Genomic DNA, 15,890 nt, shown 5'->3' on the forward strand with positions numbered 1-15,890 from the left:
ACAAGGACAACAGCTGCAGCGTGTGAGTGCTGGGTGCTGTGGTTCCTGTTTTCTCTCTCGGTGGTCGTGAGTAGCTGGTTCCGGGTTCCAGGGACATCGCTCTCAAGATGGCCTCACAACCAGTTCAGATGGCTTTTGAGCGTCTGAATGACTCCAATTACTTGCTGTGGTCGGAACGCATGCAGGCGGTGCTGCAGAGGGATCGTCTCTGGCAAGTGGTGAGTAAGTTTCCTGCGAAGCCTGATGATGAAGACCTCGATAAAGACCAAAGAGCAAGGGCCACAATTGTCTTGGGGCTGGAAGATTCCCAGTTGCCGTATGTGAGGGGAATCAAGACAGCTAGAGGTGTGTGGCAAGCACTTAAAGAACTCCATGTGCGTGAGACAGCGGTTTCCAAGCTGTTCATTCGCAAGGCATTGTACAAGGCAATGTTACAGCCTGGGGTTACAATGCAGGAACACCTACACAGTTTACAGTTAAAGTTTGCTGCGCTACAGGAAAGAGACTGTGCATTAGACCAGCAGGAGAAGGTGGCTATTATTTTGAGTTCTCTCCCGGAAAGCTGGGATAATTTAGTTTTGTCTCTAGAAGGCATGCAGGAGCGTGATTTATCAGTCAGTTACGTTACTGGGCGTTTGATTGAAGAATGGCAGAAGAGGCAAGAAAGGTCGTTGGCTGCAGAGACTTCTACTGGCGGGCGGTTTGGAAGGAGTTCTCATGCCGTGCCAGAGGTGAAGCAAAAGCAGCGTACCGGTGAGGAGTCAGCGTTTGCTGTTAGGCGTTGTTTCCGATGTGGGTCTTCAGCGCATCTAAAACGACAATGTCCGGAGTTGGCCAAGTCTCAGTTGCCAGTGCAGGAGCAGAGACGAGATCAGCAGCAGCAGCAGCGTAAAAAGAAATTCTTCAAACGAAAACAGTCGGCTCAGCTGGTGACCGGCGAGGTCAAGATTGCTGATGAGAAACAAGCGGTCTGGGTGGTCGATTCGGGAGCGTCTCGCCACATCGTGAATTCAGATGAATTGTTTGTTTCCAAGAACTCAGCACAGCGCAGCCAGGTGGCTTTAGCAGACGGAAGTACTTCCGAAGTGATTTCGGGGGGTGCAGTTTTTGTTCCTTGTCTTCGTGAATGCCTGCAAAATGTACTTTGTGTGCCTTCATTAAGGAGCAATCTGATGTCTGTAGATTGTTTGCTAAAAGCTGGGTTTAAAGTGTATTTTGAAGGAGACAGTTGCATTATTAAGAAGGCTGGTGAGATTTTAGGCACTGCTAAGTCAGAGGGAGGCTTGTTTTGGCTTAAAGCAGGATCTCAAGTTGCAGCAGTAGTCAGTAAATCTCAGCCTGCAGTGAATAACAAAGCTATACATGACAACTGTGTGCACTTATTGCATAGGAAAATGGGGCATGCTTGCTGGAAAAGTGTACTAAAAATGTCTGAATTGGCTGATGGGGGTAATTTAAAGAGTTGTAACAAGTACCTTGATTGTAATGTTTGTAAAAAGGTTAAAACCCACAGAGTCTCTTACCCCAGAAGTGACAGAGTTAGTGAGTCACCGCTACAGCTGGTTCACATGGACGTAATTGGTCCATTTGCTGTAAGCAGGGGTGGATCGCGTTTTTCACTAACAATTGTGGATGACGCCACGCGTTATTCTTGGGTTTTTCCCATGAAGAATAAGGGTGACGTGTTCACTAAGTTTAAAGGCTGGGTGGCATCTGTGGAAAGATTTCTGTCTGTTAAACTCAGAAGGATTCAGACAGACAGAGGTGGCGAATTTATGTCAAATGCCTTTAAAGATTGGTTACAAAAGCGTGGCATTGGGCATAGAAAAACGAACGTTTTTTCCCCTGAGGAGAATGGCGTTGCAGAGCGAAAAAACAGATCTTTACAAGATATGATGTTTGCCATGCTTGATGATGCTGATTTGCCCATGTCTTATTGGGGGGAGAGCATGCTCACCGCGTGTTATCTCCAAAACAGGCTCTTTCATCAAACAATAGGTACAACCCCGTACTTTAAATTGTTTCAGAAAAAACCTAAAATTGACCATTTGCATGTGTTTGGATCAAAAGCCTGGGTATTAATTCCGAAACAAATGAGAAAGAAGGGAGATCCTAAGACCAAACAGCTAGTGTTTGTGGGTTACCAGGAGCTGGGAAAAGGTTTCCGTTTTGCTGAAGGGACAAATGGCATTGTGATCTCCAGGAATGCCAGTTTTTGTGAACATAGTGGCTGGGAGAGACTACATGCCAATACTGAGGTTTGGTTTGAACCTTCCCAAGAGCTTCATGACTCTGAAGGTAGACACAGAGAATCAGAGTCTGAGGGGGAGGAAAGTTCAGATAAGAGCTCTCAAGAAAGTGGAGTTAACCAGAGACCAGTTGCTAAGCAACAAAAGAGAGGTCATAGTTCTGAGGAGGAAAGTGGGTCAGAAGAAAAATTTTCTCCCAGAAGATCTAAAAGACAAAACAAAGGAGTGCCTCCGGTGCGTTTTTCTCCTGATACTGCAAATGTGTTTAGTGTAAGTGCAGAACCCAAGAGTTTTCAGGAGGTGCTAAAGTTACCAAAAGAGGAGGCAGAGCGCTGGAAACAGGCAATGGAGGAAGAGATGTCCTCTCTGAATGAGCACAAGGTTTTTACACCAGTAGCAGCGCCTGAGGGGGCAAAGATTGTAGGCTGCAGGTGGGTGTACAAACTTAAACCTCTGGTGACAGGAGAGTACAAATACAAAGCTCGTTTAGTTGCTCAAGGATATTCTCAGAGGCCTGGAAAAGATTATGACGAAACTTTTTCCCCTACTGCTAAGGGGGACAGTGTAAGGCTGATTCTAACGCTTGGAGCAAAGAGAAAACTCCTGTTAAACCATTTTGACATTCAGACTGCATATTTACATGCACCAATATCAGAAGACCTGTATCTAGCCGAACCGCCTGGTTATGAGACAGGTTCCAATAGAGTGTTGAAATTAAACAAAGCTCTATACGGTCTCAAACAGGCTGCAAGATCTTGGAACAGATGTTTCCATGAGGCCTTAGTGTCATTTGGTTTCAAGCAGAGTACAGCTGACAATTGTGTTTATGTACGTGGTACAGGCAGTAATCAAGAGTTTTGTCTGATTTATGTAGATGATGTATTGTATGCCTGTAAAACAGATAAACAAACTAAAAGGTTTGCCAAGCAATTGTCCAGTAAGTTCAAAGTGAAGGACTTAGGCCCGGTTAGGACATATCTAGGGTTGGAAGTGTGCTGGGCCCAAGATGGCAGCTGCCTAATTAGTCAGCAGAACAAAGTTAAACAACTACTGACTACATACAGGATGCAGGATTGCAAAGGGGCAGTGGTGCCTATGGATCCAGGTTTCATAAAAACACTTCATGTAGATGAGAGTCCTGAATTTGAACATCCTGATGTATATCATTCTGTAATTGGAAGTTTATTGTATATAGCACAGTGGTCCAGACCTGATATTAGCTATGCAGTAGGCATATTAAGTAGATTGGTCTCAAAACCCACACTAAATGCCTGGAAAGGGGTAAAACAAGTTCTGAGATACCTCAAACAGACAATTGGCTATATGTTACAATTAAATTCTTCAGAGGATGAAATGTTGAGTTGCTACTGCGATAGTGACTGGGGAAATTTGCCAGATAGAAAATCTGTCACAGGACTAGTTATAATGGTCGGTGGAGCTTTAATCAGCTGGCGGTCACGCAAGCAAGACGTTGTAAGTGTGTCATCAACGGAATCAGAGTACGCCGCATTGAGTGAATTGTGCAACGAGGTGATTTATTTCAAGCATTTGTTGGCAGATTTAAACGTAAATTGTGGAGAACCAGTACAAGTTTACATTGATAATCAAGCTTGTATAACATTAAGTAAAACAGAGGGTTTCAAATCGCGTTCAAAACATATCTCTGTAAAATACCAAAATGTACGTTGCTGTGTACAAGACAATGTAATCACCTGTACTTATGTATCAAGTGAAGAAAATGTAGCAGATGTGTTAACTAAACCATTGGCAAAGGTAAAGAACAAGCGAATGTGCAAGGGTTTAGGTTTGCTGGAAAAATAATCTCCTACATAGGTGTATTTGGTGTTAATTGTTCAGCAGAATCTGTGAGGGGGTGTTCAGTTTCGGTTTCAGTTTCTGTTAATTGGTTCTCGTGGGAAACTTGCAGATTCTAGCTTCACCAATTAACTCAAGCTGGTGTCAATTTACTCTTGGCAGAAAGCCCAGGTCTGCTTGACCTAGAAACTACTCACTCTGATTGGTTAACGAGCAGCACTCAACTCTGTTATCTAGGGATTGCTAGCACAGTTTGATGTGAGGTGTGTTAGGAGTTAGAAGTGCTGTGTATGGTTTTGAGAGAGAGAAAGAAAGAAAGAGGATTTATTTTGCTTTTATTTGTATGCAGAAACTCTGCTGGTTTTATTTTCCCTTTTAATAAATCCTGTAAATAGTTATTCTGAGTCTAGCTGACTAGTCATTACTGCCGCAACTAGCTTCTTCGCTGTGCAGGAAAACTCTGCTACGTTTGGGCTAAAGCCAGTAGGGCTATGCCTGACACTTCAAAGTTCCATGAAATTTGTCTCGAGCTTCTGGCAGAAGCTGCTGGGTATCCTGAACGTCAAGATCAACTTAGCTTCGGCACGACACCCGCAGACCAACGGACAAGCGGAGAGGGTCAACGCCATCATGCAGCAGTACCTGCGATGCTACGCGAATCAACAGCCCTCGACCTGGGTGGACTACCTACCGCTGGCCGAGTTCGCCTACAACAACACGAAGCACGGGTCTACAGGGGTGACACCGTTCTTCGCCAACAATGGGCGGCATCCCAGAACCTTCCCGGGGTTAGAGACGAAGGGGGAGGGGGAGCCACGGCGTGCAGAGCACTTGGCAGCAGAGTTGCAGGAGGTCCACGACCAACTCCGAAGGACCTTGGAACTAGCAAAACACGCCTACAAAGTGCAGGCAGACAGGCACAGGAGAGTCGGGGAAGACATCCAGGTGGGGGACTGGGTCTGGTTAGCGGCCCAGGCAGTGCCGGCCAGAACGTTAGCTAAGAAGAAGCTCAAACACAAGCAGTTAGGGCCTTAGCAAGTCGAGGCACAAATCAACCCAGTGGCCTTCCGGTTGACACTCCCGGAGGGTTCCAGAATGCTCCCAGTATTTCATAGGTCAGTCCTCACACCCTACAAGGAACCCCACAGGTTTCAGGCGCCAGGGACCGCACCTCGCCCACTTAGAAAGTCGCCAACGGGGGAGGGGTCACCGAGGGCGGCGCCACTCAACGAGGTCACGGAGATTTTAGACTCGAGATGGGGGGAAGAGGGAGTTGAATATCTCCTCGCCAGGGAAGGTACCCCGGCCAGCGCCAACAGGTGGGTGCCGGACTATGCCTTGGAGGAGCACTACCTCAAAGACGAGTTCCATGCACTCTTCCCGCACAGACCTATGCTGGCAGATTATTTCGACGACTGGCTTTTCACACCCACACTTTCAGCCAGCATGTTCCAGGGGTTCTCATCCGCTGAGGAAACGGCGCAAGACACAAGCTCCCCGGAGGGATCACTCTCGGGGTCTGCCATGGATCGCTCTTATTGGAGGGACACTCAACCGGAGGTGGGGTGGAGCAGGGAACTGCTAAGGGGGCCCTGGCACACAGCATCACCCGAGGTAACAGGGGGAGAGACGGACATGGACGTGTTGGGGGAGGACCTTGGGTTCGAACACGAATGCAGAGAGATGGAAGCAGAGGAGATCGACGTCGACGAGCCCATTACGGGCTGGCCGGATCCAACTGGTCGGCCGCACGCCAGGGGGAAGGAACTGTATCCCGCACTCACCCCCACAGCACTGGAGCACCCGGAACCCGCCCCAGAAGAGGGGGAGGGGGGAAGGGGGGCTTCGAGGGGGGGATGGATGTCAGGGGCTCAGGAGCAGAGGTACAGGGGAGAGAGGAGGTGGAGAGCGAAGGGGAAGGATCTGAGGGCAGCGTAGGGGAGTACGGCAGTGACCTGAGAGATTCCATGAGCTTCTCCAGCGAATCAGAAGATTCCCAGAAGGAGGCGCCGATGGTCAGGGCAAGGGGGGTCCCAGGGGAGACACACCAGAAACAAGGGGCCAGCGGGGACTCCCAAAGCAGCAGCTGGAGATCAGGACCAGCTTCCCCACCAGAGCATAGTGGGGGGGAAGAGTCCCAGGTGTCAGGGGCAGCGTCTCCTCCAGCAGGGAGAGAAGAAGAGTCGGGACTGACCACGCCTCCGTCGGAGAGTGGGGGAACGGAGGGGAGGTCAGGCCCAGCTGGCCTCCCCGAAGGGGGAAGCAGTGACAGGAGCAGTGTAACGGTCAGGAGGAGGGTTGCCGGATGGGCTTGCGTGCCAAGTTCGAATGTACAGGCGCGCGGGACAGCAGAAAACCCGGATGGGGAACAAGGTCCTAAAGCCCATCGGAGGCAGGGGGAAGACTCAGGGGACTCAGCGTCAGAAGAGTCTAGGAAGGGCGAGACCCCAGCTGACAGGCGGACCCAGAGGAGGAAAGAGCAAAGGAAGAGGTGGAGCAAGGCTAGGGTCTTAAACTGGTGTCTGGGGGGAGGAGACTCAGACGGAGCTTCAGCGGTCTAGAGTTTCAGACGTAGAGCTGCGCGCTGCTGATGTGAAAGACAAACTGAACTTCAATAAAGACTTTTGTATATAACAACGGACTGGCGTTGGTCCTTTGTGAGCTGGGACCTTGGGCCGCTCTGACAATATGTGTTTTGGTTCCATCTCAATAGAAAGAGGACGAATAAGCTTGGATTGTTCTTTCTGTGGTCATTCACCCCGACCCTAACCCTAACCCTAACCCTAACCCTAACCCTAACCCTAACCCTAACCTTAACCCTGTCCCTAGCAAAGCGAAGTGTAATAAGCCTAAATAAAGCCAAGCAGGTTGTTTTGTGTTCCAGCTACATAGAAAGAAGAATATAGACTTCACTTATTTCAAGTCGTGTTCTTTGGTGTTAATGCACATTGACCCAGAAATCGCAAAGTGTGTGTAATGAAACCAAAATAACACAACACCGTCTTTTTGCTTCCATATGCGTAGAAAGAAGACGAATAAGCTTTGATTGGTCTTATTTCAATTCGAATGGGTTAACCCCAACCCCAATCCTAACCCTAACCCAAACCCAAACCCTTTTTTTTCTTTTTTCAAACATAATTTTTATTAATTTACACCAAAACAAAACAAAAATAAAATTCTGCCTCTTATTATCACAAATTACTTGCACCGGAATCTCCCCCGACCTAAGCAAAAAGGGGTTTTGTTTTCCACCTACATAAAAAGAAGATGATAAAGCCCTGGGACACGACCAGGGTGCCCAATTTCCCCATTACTTTTTATATCAGTCCTGGAGGTTTTGCTAAATATGATTAGGGATGACCAGCAGGTTAAAGGTGTACAGGTCAGAGCTAAACATTATAAGTTAAGGGCCTTTGCAGATGATTTGGTACTTACTTTACAAGAGCCAGATACTAGTACAAAGAGGGTGTTGGAGATAATTCAAGAATTTGGTCAGGTGGCCGGATTCAAACTGAACAAACAAAAGACTAAAGTTTTAGAGAAAAATTAAACAGGTATGGAGAGGGAGAAATTCCAGAATGAAACAGGTTTGACAGTGGTTAAGAAGGTGAAATACCTAGGGGTTCATCTGACATCTAAAAATCTGAATTTGTATAAAGACAATTATGAAAAATGTTGGTCAGAAATCAAAAAAGATCTAGAAATATGGTCAAATTTGAAACTGTCAACGTTAGGCCGAATTGCAGTTATTAAGATGAATGTATTGCCTAGAATGTTATTCTTGTTTCAAACTTTGCAGGTTCTTGACAAGATGGACTGTTTCAAGAGGTGGCAGAAAGACATTTCGAAATTTGTCTGGCAGGGCAAAAAGCCCAGAATAAAATTTAAAATATTGACAGATGTAAAAGAAAGAGGGGGATTTGCCCTGCCGGACTTAAAATTGTACTATGAAGCAGCAGCGTTTTGCTGGCTGAAAGAGTGGATGCTCCTCGAGAATACAGATATCTTGGATTTAGAAGGTTTCAATAATGCATTTGGTTGGCATGCATACTTATTGTGATGGGATGATGAGCTGCTTGTGCGTAAAAATCGTAGTCCCTCAGAGTTTGTTCAAGTCCACAAGCCTCTGTCTGTGACGGAGCCCCTCAGACATGGCTGCTCTAGTCACTTGCAGATTCCGACAGTGGTTGCTTTCGGAATCGCTTCCAGCATAAAAGCTCCTTAACGGAAACACGTCTTCTGGACTCGCGGCGTGACAGTTTCCGGCGAGGAGTGGGTCTCCCTATGGGAGGTTCAGAAACCTCCCCACTGTTCTCGCTGGACGTGTCCCTGAGCCCTCCCTCTTGCTCGCTTTCCCTCAGAGACCCACCTCTCCCCCTGCTGGTCCCTGCTTCAGCTGCTGGGTCTCTCCCAGCCTCCATGAGCCCTTCCACCACCTGTCCCTCCGATGGCAGTTCCCTGACATCCACCTCCCCTCCAGGACCCCCTTCACCCCCTCCCGTTCCCTCTCCTCTGGGCGGTGAGGAGGTAAAACCCCTAAAAGAGTCCTGTTCATCTTCAGACGTCTCGAACATTTCCCTCCATCGGTCGCCGTTCCGGGTCGCTGAATCCTCCTCCTCCTCCTCGGAATCTGTGAACCCCTCCAACTCCTCTTCCTCATCTCTGGTAGCAAAGTATTCCCTCCGGAACCTCGCTACAGGCTGAGGTTTACGTGGGAACCTCTGATGAAAAGTTTCTATTAAGACCTCGTCATTGACATCCTCTGCCATGACCCAGGTGTTTTCCGACTCCGGTTCCCCTTCCCACATTACCAAATACTCCACTTGATCTCCCCTCCACCTGGAATCGAGGATCTCCGCCACATGGTTGCTGTGTTCCCTTTCCTCCATTGCTGGTCCCCGGGTGAACCTCCCTTCTCTGTCCCCTTTATACGGTGACAGCAACGACCTGTGGAAAACTGGGTGCAGCTTCATGTGGTTCGGTAACCGGAGTCTGAAAGCCACTGGGTTGACCTGTTGCGTGACTTCAAATGGGCCCAATCTTTTGGGTCTTAACTTCTTACAACCCCCTTTGAATGGTAACCCTTGGGTTGACAGCCACACCTGGTCCCCCACCCTAATGGTTTCACCTTCCCTTCTGTTTTTGTCTGCCTGCCTCTTATACGCCTCCTTGGCCCTGTCTAAGTTAAGTTGGAGCTGACGATGGATCGCTTCCATTTCTTCTACGAACTGTTCGGCAGCCGGGACGCTCCATCTCTCCCCTTCCCCCCCTGGGAAAGCCCTGGGATGGCACCCGTAATTAGCCAAAAAGGGGCTCATCCCTGTGGACACGTTCTCCGCATTGTTGTAGGCAAATTCCGCCAACGCCAGCTTCTCCACCCAATCATTCTCTCTGCCATTCACATAACACCTCAAATATTGCTGGAGGATGCCATTGGCTCTTTCCGCCTGCCCGTTGGTTTCAGGATGCCGGGCAGTCGAAAAATTGACCTCTACATGCAGTAAGCTCATGAGCTTCCTCCAGAACCTGGAAGTAAATTGTTTCCCTCGGTCTGAAACCACCCTCAAGGGGGCGCCATGCAACCTAAACACATTTTCTACAAACAATTTAGCTGTTTCTTCTGCCGTGACAGCATGTGAGCAGGCTATAAAGTGGGCCATTTTGGTTAACAGGTCTACCACAACCATGATGGCTGTTTTCCCTCTGGACTTTGGCAGATCAGTCATGAAATCTATTGCCACTGCTTCCCATGGTCTTTCAGGTGTGGGTAGCGGTTCTAATAACCCTGCCGGCGCCCGCCTCTCCCCTTTGGCTCGCTGGCATTGGTCACAACCTCTCACATACTCCCGCACATCTTCCCTGACCTTGGGCCACCAAAATTCCCTGGTAACCAGCCACATGGTTTTGTGTTGCCCAAAATGCCCCGCTGTGGGGCTATCGTGCAGCTGCTTGAGTACCTTCCCCCTCAACTCTCCTTCAGGTATATATAATGCTCCCTTGTAATACAACGCCCCGTTTCTCTCCTCAAAACCTCCGGGTTTATCTCCCTCCCTCCTGAGACCCCTGAGTTTGTCCTGGGCGTATTCATCATTCTCCGTTCCCTCTACCAGTTCTCTTTGCCCCACCAATGCCCCCACACACACCCAGCGGTCCTCTGGAATGACATGTCTTTCTTCGGGTGCTCCCTCCCCCTCCAAATATTCAGGTTTGCGTGAGAGAGCGTCCGCCCTAATGTTCTCTGGGCCTGGCACGTAACAAATCTCAAAGTTAAATTTGGAGAACTCCAGGGCCCATCTCACTAGCCGTTGGTTGAGCACTCGGGCCGTTCTCCAATACTCTAGGTTCTTGTGGTCAGTGCACACTTGCACCTTATGTTGTGCGCCAATTAGCAGGTGCCTCCATCTCCGGAAAGCCTCATGAATGGCAAGTAGTTCTCGGTCGTACACCATGTAGTTCCTCTCGGATTTGTTCAGCTTTCGCGAAAAAAAAGCACACGGTCTCCACTCTGACTCCTCCTTCCCTGGCTGCAGAAGCACCGCCCCTATAGCTCTGTCTGATGCGTCAGTTTCGACTCTCATCTTTTTTTGTAAATCCACATGCAGAAGTTGTTCTTCAGAGGCGAAGGCCCTTTTTAGTTCCTCAAATGCTCGCTCCGCCTCCTCAGTCCAAACGAATTTCTTCTTACTGCTGAGACAGTCCGTAATGGGCGCCGTCAGGTGAGCAAAGTTTCGGATGAACTTACGATAAAAGTTCCCAAACCCTAGGAACCTCTGCACATCCTTCTTTGTTTTGGGTGTTTTCCATTCCAGCACTGCCTGGACCTTGCCGGGATCCATGGCCAATCCCTTGTCTGACAGGCGGTACCCCAGGAATTTCACCTCCTTGGTATGAAACTGACACTTCTCCAGTTTCACCCACAGCCGGTTGGCTTGCAGCCTGCTCAACACTTCTCTGACGTCTCTCACATGCTGCTCCTCATTCTCAGAATGCACCAACACGTCATCTAGGAAGGCCACACAATTCTTGTAAAGCAAAGGCCCCAGTACGTGGTTCATAAACGATTGGAAGCACGCCGAGCCTGCTTGTAGACCGAAGGGCATAACTAAATATTCAAATGCCCCCAAAGGGGTGAACATGGTGGTTTCCCATTCATCCCCTTTCCTTATACGTATCAGGTTGTACACCCCCCTTAGGTCCAGCTTTGTAAAAATCTCTCCCTTCCGCACCCTGGTCAAAATGTCGTCAATCCTGGGCATAGGGAAGACCACTGGTTCTGACACTGCGTTTAAAGCCCTGAAGTCACACACAAGCCTCGGCTTGTCCGTGTGTTTTTTTATCCACAAAAAACACTGGGCTACCTCCCACCGCTCTGGACTCTCTGATGAAACCTCTCTTCAGGTTCTTGTCAATGAACTCTCTTAGCTCCTGCATCTCTCTGTCTGACATGGCGTACAACTTGCCTACAGGGAGCTGTGCCCCAGGGAGTAAATTGATTTGACAGTCAAAGGGTCTATGCGGGGGTAGTTGGTCAGCTTCCCTTTCGCTGAACACGTCGCTGAGATCTGCGTATTGTCGTGGTACCTTCACTTTCTCCGTTACTTCCGTCCCTGCTAGGGTAGCTTGGGCCCCTGCTGAACCCTTTCCCTCTTTGCAGTGTTCTAAGCAATGTGCTGAACCAAAGGAAACCACTCTCTGATGCCAGCCCACCAGCGGATCATGTAACGCTAGCCAGCTCATCCCCAAAATAATAGGAGCCCCTCCCAAGCTGGCCACATTAAACGCTATCAGTTCGGTGTGCCTTGCCACCTGCGTTATCATTGGGACGGTCTGCAAGCTGACTTCTCCTCCCAACAGCTCCCTGCCATCGATCGTGGTCACCTGCAGGGGGTTGCTTAAAGGGATCGTCTGTATCTGGTGTTCAGCTGCAAACTCTTTGCTCATGAGATTGCAGGAGCTGCCTGAGTCCAACAGCGCCTTTATCTTTAGAGGGTGTCCGTTTTGCAGCTCTAGCGACACTTCTATCACTAGGGCAGGTTTAGGAGGTTCTGGCGTGGGCACTTTCACTGCTCTTTGGCCTGGCTGCTGTGTCCCGACGGTGGCAGCCAGGCGTTGGCTTTTACTTGCTCCGGTATTTCCTCCTCTCTCCCCTCAACAGCTCCCACCATCCCTTGCCATTCCTTCCTCTGGGGGCAGACTCTGGCAAAGTGACCTGGCTGTTGGCAGAGATAGCATTTCCGGGCGCCTTTTCCCTCCTTCTTTCCCCCCTCACTGGGCTTTGAAACTGCGAGCGAGCGCGCTGTTCCGATTTCCATCGGCTCTGCCGGCGGGAAAGTTGGCTCTGGAATGTCTGGAATGCGGAACTCCTTCCAACGTTCCCCCTTCCCTTCCCGCCTCTCCAAGTCTCTCGCCTCCTGGCGCGCTCCTATGGTCAGCGCAGATTTGGTCAGCTGATCCATAGAATCCGCCCTGGGACCCCGGGAAAGTTCGTCTTTCACAGCCGAAGCAAGCCCTTCTTCAAATAGCATTTGAATGGGTTCCGCCGATAAGTCCCACCCCAATCTGTGAACCAGCATGGTGAACTCAGTCCAGTACTCACGGACAGATCAGCTCCCCTGTTTGCAAGCCATTAGCTGTCTGCGCACCACTCCCTGCTCAATATCGCTGGAAAACATCAGATCCATGGCACGAAAGAACTTCATTGTGTCCTTTAGGACGTCATTTTTCGTTGCCATCAGGGGTCTAACCCAGTCTCTCGCCCCCTTCTCAAGATGCCCAATCACGAAAGCCACTCGCGATTCCTCGTCAGGGAATTCATCAAACTGCACATTGAGGGCATATTGCATCTCTGTCCTAAAGGCATGGTAGTCCTTGGGGTCCCCCCCAAACTTCTGCACCAATCCTGGTACCTTTCTGGTGAACTGGGTGGCTTTCCCCTTTATGTCTGCATCCTGAGCCCTTCTCTCCTCAAGCCTCGCCGTCTGCAGTGCTAGCTGGATCTCCAACGCCCGGTACCTTTCCTCCAGGCTTGGACCCGCTCCAACTCCTGCTTCTCCGGTTCCGGCTGGGTCGCTCATGATGCCTTCTCCTGCACAAACTGCTTACAGAGACTGTCGGAATGCTGTGATGGGATGATGAGCTGCTTGTGCGTAAAAATCGTAGTCCCTCAAAGTTTGTTCAAGTCCACAAACCTCTGTCTGTGACGGAGCCCCTCAGACATGGCTGCTCTAGTCACTTGCAGATTCCGACAGTGGTTGCTTTCGGAATCGCTTCCAGCATAAAAGCTCCTTAACGGAAACACGTCTTCTGGACTCGCAGCGTGACAGTTTCCGGCGAGGAGTGGGTCTCCCTATGGGAGGTTCAGAAACCTCCCCACTGTTCTCGCTGGACGTGTCCCTGAGCCCTCCCTCTTGCTCGCTTTCCCTCAGAGACCCACCTCTCCCCCTGCTGGTTCCTGCTTCAGCTGCTGGGTCTCTCCCAGCCTCCCTGAGCCCTTCCACCACCTGTTCCTCCGATGGCAGTTCCCTGACACTTATGGTATGATAAAATTAAAGTGCATAGGGCCTTTAAAAACCATATTGTCAGAAAAGCATTATCTAATGTCTGGATAAGATATAAAGACTTACTGGAAAACAAAACCCCTAGATGGTTGCCACCCTTGGAGGCTAAGGCATTGAAAAAGCTCAATATGGAGGCCGAATGGCCAAAGTATTGGGAAATCTTGGAACAAGACGGAGATAAATTGAAGTTACAGAGTCATGAGAAATTGAAACCCAAAGTACGAGATTGGCTCCATTATTATCAAATAATGGAGGTGTACAAACAAGATAGGAAAATTGGCTTCCAGGTGGAGAAATCAAAATTAGAAACTGAATTGTTAGAACCCAATACTAAGAACTTGTCAAGAATGTATAATTTGCTGCTGAAATGGAATACACAAGATGAAACAGTTAAATCAGCTATGATTAAGTGGGCACAGGACATTGGCCATAATATTATGTTTGCTGACTGGGAATGGTTGTGGAACACTGGGATAAAATTTACGGCATGTAATGCTTTAAAGGAAAATATTATGAAAATGATCTATAGGTGGTACATGACCCCAGTCAAGCTAGCAAAGATTTATCATTTGCCTGATAACAAGTGCTGGAAATGTAAAGAAACTGAAGGTACTTTCTACCACCTTTGGTGGACGTGCCCAAAGATTAAGGCCTTCTGGGAAATGATATATAATGAAATGAAAAAAGTACTTAAATGTACATTTCCTAAGAAACCAGAGGCCTTTCTCTTGGGCATTGTCGGCCAATTGGTGTTAAAGAAAGATAGAATTTTCTTTATGTATGCTACAACAGCAGCAAGAATACTTATCACAAAGTATTGGAAGACACAAGATCTACCCACCTTGGAAGAATGGCAGATGAAAGTGATGGACTACATGACATTGGCTGAGATGACCGGCAGAATCCGTGATCGGAGGAAAGAGACGGCGGAAGAGGATTGGAAGAAACTATTATAAAATTGATGAATGCTAAAATGTCAAGGTGTTGAGAAAGAAAAAGGGATTACAGTGACATAATAATAAGTTGAAGAAAAGACTATGAGGACATATATTTGATAAAATTATTTAGAAGCTGCTGAAATAATCTTGGAAATTGGGATGCAGAAAGGGGAGGTATGGGGGAGTCTGAGAAATGAGGGTAATGAAAAAAAGGTTATGAAATTATACATGTTTGTTTGTCTTTTTATTTGTTTGTATTGTTTAAAAAATGCTGTAAAACCAATAAAAAATTTATTAAAAAAAAACAACAGAAATCGCAAAGTGTGTGTAATGAGACCAAAATAACACAACACCGTCTTTTCGCTTCCATATGCGTAGAAAGAAGACGAATAAGCTTTGATTGGACTTATTTCAATTCGCATGGTGTTTTTTGGGTGTGCACCAGAATCACCCCCAACCAAAGCAAAAAGGTGTTTCGGGTTCCATCAACATAAAAAGAACATGATAAAGCTCTGATTGGGCTTATTTCAAATTGGTGTTTTTGGGGTTAGAATGCACATTCAACCAAAAATCGCAGAGTGACATGTTTGTTATTGAACTGTGTGCTAACCTTGCTTGCCTAATCGCCGCTTGCTTATGCTGCTACCTCCGCTTTTTTAAAAAAAAGAATACTCTGCTTGCATTCAGAATATGTTCCTAACGCCACACCTAAAATGGCCGCCCGTGCCTCCACAAATGTCCCTTCCCAAGATGGCGACCATGGTCTCTTCCCCTCACCTCAACAAAGATGGCTGCTCGCACTACTACCACGCGTGCCCACAAAGATGGCGCCGGTTCTCTGCCCTTAACAAAGCCCTTAACAGAAATGGAAGCCTCAGCTTCAAAACCCACCTTAGTGGAGGTGGGCGGATGCCAAAGCAACCCAGCAAACCAATCCCGTGAGAAAAGGCAAGCGAGCGGAGTTGGAAAGCAGAAACGCGAGCAAAATGCAATGTGAACCCGGGGGGGCTGAAAACAGTGGGGGGGGGGTTAGAAGGAGACGCGGACCTAGCGCTAAGAGGGAGAAAAGCAGGAGAACAGCTAAGAGAGGCAGTCAGCCGGTAAACCTAAGAAAGCAACAAACAACCACACACGCAAACAAAACAGAAAACTGAAGGGGGAAAACCAGGAAACCCGAGAGCACAGCAGGGAAGACAAGAAAACAAACCGCCGGCAAGTACTCCCGCGATCCAGCAAGAAGGGAGGAGCGGAAGGTGGCTGGGCGCTCCGCTCCGTGTACTTTACCCCTCCTGCTCTCCGGCTTCAACAAGACGCTCCCTGCGTTGCCTGAT

The sequence above is a fragment of the Podarcis bocagei genome, assembly GCF_964188305.1.
Source record: "Podarcis bocagei genome assembly, chromosome: W".
In the NCBI taxonomy this organism is placed as follows: domain Eukaryota; kingdom Metazoa; phylum Chordata; class Lepidosauria; order Squamata; family Lacertidae; genus Podarcis; species Podarcis bocagei.